This window comes from Austrofundulus limnaeus, unplaced genomic scaffold, assembly GCF_001266775.1.
Source record: "Austrofundulus limnaeus strain Quisiro unplaced genomic scaffold, Austrofundulus_limnaeus-1.0 Scaffold149, whole genome shotgun sequence".
Lineage (NCBI taxonomy): Eukaryota > Metazoa > Chordata > Actinopteri > Cyprinodontiformes > Rivulidae > Austrofundulus > Austrofundulus limnaeus.
Window position 1 is genome coordinate 999,383 of NW_013952551.1, and position 6,414 is coordinate 1,005,796.

Below are 6,414 nucleotides of genomic sequence, written 5' to 3' on the forward strand. Positions count from 1 at the left end.
ACTGTAAGCATTTTAAAATGATTTTCAAAATATGTCTGACACGGAGAAAATCCAGGACTCGTTGGAAGGATTATGTATCCCCTCTGGCCTAGGGACGTGTCAGAGTCCCCCAGGACAAGCTGGAAAGTGTCGCTGGGGAGAGGGACGTCTGGGTCTCTGCTGCTGCCCCCGTGACCCGATCCCGGATAAGCCGGCCGGACGAACAATTTATATTGTTAGTCTAAATTATTACATTTAAAATTATAACTCTAATTCAAGCAGAATAGCCTATTGTCAACATAATTATGGAGTGTGATTTGTTTTCAACTCAAAATATCTTCAAACTAACAAAATATAAAGTTATTAGGGAGGAAAATCCGTCTGGATAACAGCAGACTGCTCGTAAAATATACGACAGGTCTGGACCACACGTGAATTTTATTCGTATCTGAAAAAAATTTAGAATACGAAAACATTGGTGAATGCCACAAATTCTCCTAAATCATTCGTACGCACAACTTAAGAACAAATCTGTGCGTACGAACAGTTCATGCATGAGGCCCAATGATTCGAAGTGTTTTCTAACAGCAGTGAAACTTCCTATTGATTTATCCTGTTATTTGTGACTATGTGGACAACTCAAACTAAAAACGTTTATGAGGAGTGAGTGCCGTCATAAAAGCATGTCTATGTTTATTAGGGCTGTGGCTGAGTGGTTAGGAAAGTCATCCTCCAATGCAAGAGTTGGCAGTTAGATTCCCGCACTATTCAGTCGCATGTCAAAATGTCCCAGGGTAAGACACTGAACCTCCACTGCCTCTGATGTGTCCCATCAGTGTATGAATGTGATTCAAGCACTGATTAGAATGATTTGTCTGTGTTAGTTTTGCAGAGAGACATAATAGAGTGCTGTGTGGATGGGCAAATGAGGGCACAGATTGTAGTGTAAATTGCTTTGAGTATCCTGGTTGGATGGAAAGGCACTATATACAGTCCATTTACCTTTTTTTGTATGTTTGTATGTTTTGCTAACACTGATTCCAAAGTTAGAATGACATTGTTTGACTGGACAATGAAAATGTCTTTTTTTTTGTTGTTTTGTTTTGTTTTGTTTCACTCAAACATATCTGAGCACAATATTTTATGTAAATCAACATAATTTATCACAATTATTTGATTTTCATTTCTAGTCTTTTAGTAGAACAATGTTTTGTCCAAGCAAATGAATAGTTGTTACTAGGCAGATTGTTTGGCTTTCATCAGCTGTTAATACAATGCAATTATTTAAAGCCCATACTGTGATGTCTTTGCATATTATCATTTTGATCAAATATGACTTCTCATGTATGGTTGTGCTTCCAAATAAAAGACTTCTGCTCTAAGTGAATGGGACCAGGCCTGTCTGCACACAATGCCCATTAAACTGGAATGATTCAGAGCCCAATTCATCTGTCATATTTTACAAACCGACAATCACTTTAAATGAAATGGAAAGATAATACAATGAAGCCTATCACACGCCTCGTTGAAAGTAATTAATGCAAAGATGCATTTGGAAACAGAGGAGAGAGGCTTGGCATGGTAAATCTTGTGGACCACTCATTTGATGTTTGCCAAGTTTTTTCACAAGTTTCAGTAAGTGGGTGGCATGTGAGACTGTCTGTGTGTGTACTTGTTTTTACTACAGAGGGAGGACCATTTGTGACATAGTTACTATCAAAGTGAGGTCTTTGACGTAAAGTGAGGATCTCTTAATTGTCCTCACTTTTTTTGCAGCTCTACTGCGCTTTAATAGTTAGGTATCATGTGAATAAAGTTTTGGTTAGGATTAGAGTTAGGAATAGACCAGTAATGGTTAGTTTTAGGGAAAATGTCTGGGTTAGGCAAAAATCCAGTTACAAAAATGAATGGAAGTCAATACAATGTCCTCAGTTCGATGCAACTAACAGGATGTGTGTATGTGTGTGTACTTGTTTTTGTTACCTTTTTAGGTATACACACCTACCTTTGTAGGACCAGTAGTTCTGACTGGGACCAAGACCGGTCCTAATTTGGTGCAACTCCATTTGTCGGTCAGGGGTTCAGTTTAGGCCTAAGGTGTGAATTGAGTTTAGGTTAGTTTTAAGGTAAATGGTCAGGGTTTGGCTCAGTGGTGGCTGGTAAATAGGGGGCGCTAGGGCGCCGCCTCACCACTAGTTTTTGTACACCAATAGTAAAAAAAAAATAAAATAACTAAATAAAAAGTTATAAATGTTTCGAAAAAATATCGTATATCTGTTTTGTGATAAGTAAAATAAATAATTTAGAGTTGTTGATGTGTAAACTTCCATTTTACTCATGAGCTTTTTCGTGTTGAGTCACTTCTGGGTCACGGGCCGTTCGCCTCCCCAGACTCCCGTAGACAAGTCATTGTAAGATTTTGGACATGCGCAGTAAGTCCCCAATGCAAAAGAATACAGTGGCTTATAGCGCAGCTCGTTACCTCCCCGCAGCTGACCTCTCGTATTCATTTCTATGGGCTCCACCGTCAACGACTCAACGTCATATTAATATGGCAGCCCTGCTAGCTGCTGCAGGCGGATTTTGAAGAACAACAAACAAGAATGAAGGAGAAAACAGCACCGTAAGTCTCTTATATAAACCTTTTCAAAGCAGAACATATGAGGAGAAACTTAAAGTGAAGTAGCTTGGACCGGATAAGCCAAACACAATAAAAAATTGAGCAATAACATGGTTTAGCATTAAGGCTTGGCTACATGCTGTTAGCCATTTTGTAACAACTGGTCATCCTCGATCTGAATGAATGAAATATTTTCATTGAATACTTTATTCTAAACAAAGTTGAATGTGCTGACAGCTTGTGAAATTGTTTGTCATCAGTGTTACTTCCTAAGTGGACAGTTTGATTTCACAGGTTGATTTACATGGAGTAATTGTGTTGGTGTTCCCTAATGGNGAGTAAAAGAATAAGTTAAAAAACTTGTTGGACTGATTTGGCATGATGTCCTGAGACGTTGCAGCTGATAGGAGTCATAAAACAGAACAGGGGGATGTTAGATGCCCTGACACCATAAATGTGTTAAATGAGTGAAGGAAAATATGAGTGAGCACCAAGCAACAACCCTAGCAGACCAAAGATTTTATGTGCAACCCTAGATATGAAGACATTTTCACATCCAACGGTGGATGGCAGGGCCCTGGCTGCCATGCAGGAGGCGTTTAGGTTTGGCTTGGAACAAATGCCAGCTGTGGAACCAGACATTGCCTCTCTTATTGGCCTGCCAGACAAGGCTTTGCAGCCTAATACTCATCGTCCATATTACAGACGGCCTGCTCTGCAGGGTCGACAACTCGAAGGCCCACATGGGTCAGATTAGGAACTCCCTCTCCCATCTGATCAGTGGCGGCTGGTCAATAGGGGGCGCTAGGGCGCCGCCCCACCACTACTCTTGGTACACAAAAAAATTAAAAAAATTAAAATAACAAAATAAAATCTTATAAATGTTTCGAAAAAAATATCGTATATATGTTTTCTGATAAGTAAAATAAATAATTTAAAGTTATTGATGTGTAAACCTCCATTTTACTCGTGAACTTTTTCATGTTGAGTCACCTCCGGGTCACCAGTTGTTCGCCGCTCCAGACTCCCATAAGCAAGTCATTGTAAGATTTTGGACATGCGCAGTAAGCCCCCAAAGCAAAAGAATACATGAGCCTGTGGCGCACCTCGTCACCGCTCTGCAGCTGACCTCTGGTATTCATTTCTATCGGGTTCACCCTGTCGACGTCTCGACGTCATATTAATGCGGCAGCCGGTGGATTTTGGAGAAGAACAAACAAGAATGAAGGAGAAAACAACACTGTAAGTCTCTTATATCTAAACCTTTTCAAAGCAGAACATATGAGGAGAAACTTAAAGTGGTGTAGCTTGGACAGGATAAGCCAAACATAATAAAAATTGAGCAAAAACGTGGTTTAGCATTAAGGCTTGGCTACATGCTGTTAGCCATTTTGTAACAACTGCTTGTCCTAGATCTGAATGAATGAAATATTCTCATTGAATACTTTCTTCTAAACAAAGTTGAATGTGCTGACAGCTTGTGAAATTGTTTGTCATCGGTGTTACGTCCTAAGTGAACAGTTTGATTTCACAGAAGGTTGATTTACATGGAGTAATTGTGTTGGTGTTCCCTAATGGTGAACAAAACTTAATATAATATAAAAATATTTGTATGTTTTAATTTAGTTTAGTTTTTTATAAATTGCTATTGTTTGTATTTATTCTTAAAACGGAGCAGATATTAAAAGATATTTCTCTGCTTTCTGCTGCCTTTCATTTGATTTTTTTCTTCTGTTGTGCATAGAGTTTATTTTGTTTTTTTAATAAAATTAATACATTTTTAAAATAAACACATAATGTAATAATTAACTTAGAGCTGCAACAATTTGTTGCTATTAAAATAACATAAATTGTTTTCAAATTAAATATTTATTAGAAAGCTCACTTGTAGCCATCTTCATATTGAATTAAATTTGTGTATTTATTGTTTTAGGTTTGTGACACCATCTGGAGCCATTCACATGCATCTGATCAGAGCTACAGGCTGGCAGGTTCCTGCAGGATCACAGACAAGTTTCTGAAGCAGCTGTGAAGACCATGGAGGCTCAACCAGTGCTGAACAGGACCAGGAAGTCTGATCTAGTTCAGGAGCTGCAGCTGCTCTTCATGAGGAACAATCTGACATCTTCAGAGACTGTGACTCTGCTGATGATTCTCATCACATCTCCTCTGACCACAGCTGAATCTGAGCTTCAACACTGAAGAGAATCCAGACTTTCCTCAGGTACAACATCACACCTCACTGTCATGCTCTATAGAGAAGAACCTTATTAAAACATCCCTGACTTGAAGAGTCATGAAGAAATTTGCTTCTCAGTAACAGAAGAGCAAAATGTATGTACAGAAAATAACACAACACATGACATTGTAATGCTGTTTTATCATTTTCATTTGTTTAATAAATACACTGGCGTGATACAACTTAGTACATTTGATTGCTTTCTGAGACGTGTTTTGGAGTTGTAGCCCCACCTGGAGAAAAATCCACCAGCCGCCACTGGTTAGGCTGTAGAAATTACTGGAAATGAATGGAAGTCAATGCACGGTCCTAATTGGGATAGAAATACAAACTTGTGTGTGTATGTGGACAGGTTTTTCCTACAATGTGTGGACAATTTTCCCAAAAAAAGCAACCTTGTGGGGACCGAAGTGAATCGTGGGGACCAATGCCAGATCCCCACGGGTTCAAATGCAAATTACGAGTGTGGGGTTAGGTTTAGGAACAAGGTTTAAGTTAGTTTTAGAGTCAGGTAGGTACCTGTGAGGTTAGTTTTAGGGTCAGGTAGGTACCTGTGAGGTTAGTTTTAGAGTCAGGTAGGTACCTGTGAGGTTAATTTTAGGGTATATGGTCAGGGTGAGGCTATAAAGTCTAAAAAACATGAATGGAAGTCAATGGAAGGTCCCTACAGGGTTCAAGAACAAACTTGTGTGTGTTTGTGTGTGCGTGAAAACAAACAGCTTGAACATCTTTGTGTGTGTGTTCCTTTATTTTTTCCCCTTCTGGTGTGCATATTACCAAGGTGCAAACACACATTTGATCTGTTTGTTTTGTGGGGTTTTTTGCATGTTGTTGTGTTCTTGCATAGCCTCCGTCAGTTGTTATTACAGTGGTCAGTTTGTCTTTGTGGCCCGTGTCCTAAGGGTTCACCAGATGCTTCAAAACCGAGCACAGACAGGCGTACAAGTTTGTCTCGACTTGCATAAGCAGACATAAAAAGATCTATCCCTAACATAATGAATAACACACGAGTGGGGGGAGGTGGAGTGAACGGGATGAAAGTGGGAGAAAAGGATTTTTCCATTTCAACGGATCAACGACTTTCCAATTTGAACACAATTCTCATCTAAAATTCAGACGGGAATGCGGCACAATATTATTATGAGGAAATCAACAGAGAAATTGGGTCACCTCTGAGCTATTCATTTTATGCAGGGGAAAAAAACAAATAAGTAATTTAAAACTAAAAATGAGCAAGAGAGAGAGAGAAGAGGATGACAATAAAAGAAAATTATGGACAGCTAGTGCAAAGATTTACTGAAGAAGAGAACAGATAGATGCTTAAACAGAATGATGTACACAGCAGAGGTGGAAAAACTGTTGGATGCCAGTTTGATGTAGGTCCTTAATAAAAATGGCATACATTGAGTTTGTGTTCATTGCAACAAATGACTAAAAAAAAACTAATACCAATGGTGTTTTGCTCAATAAGAGTGGAGTACGAATGCCAAAGTCTCCATGCACACACACACACACACACACACACACACACACACGCACACACACACACACACACGCACACACACACACACACACG

The 6,414-nt window shown here is 39.2% G+C and overlaps 1 protein-coding gene across 3 annotated transcripts in view; it reads left to right on the forward strand.

The window, feature by feature from the left end:
* sgcz (sarcoglycan zeta) overlaps positions 1-6,414 on the forward strand; it is a 539,914-nt gene that overhangs the window by 399,521 nt on the left and 133,979 nt on the right. The window lies entirely within an intron of this gene.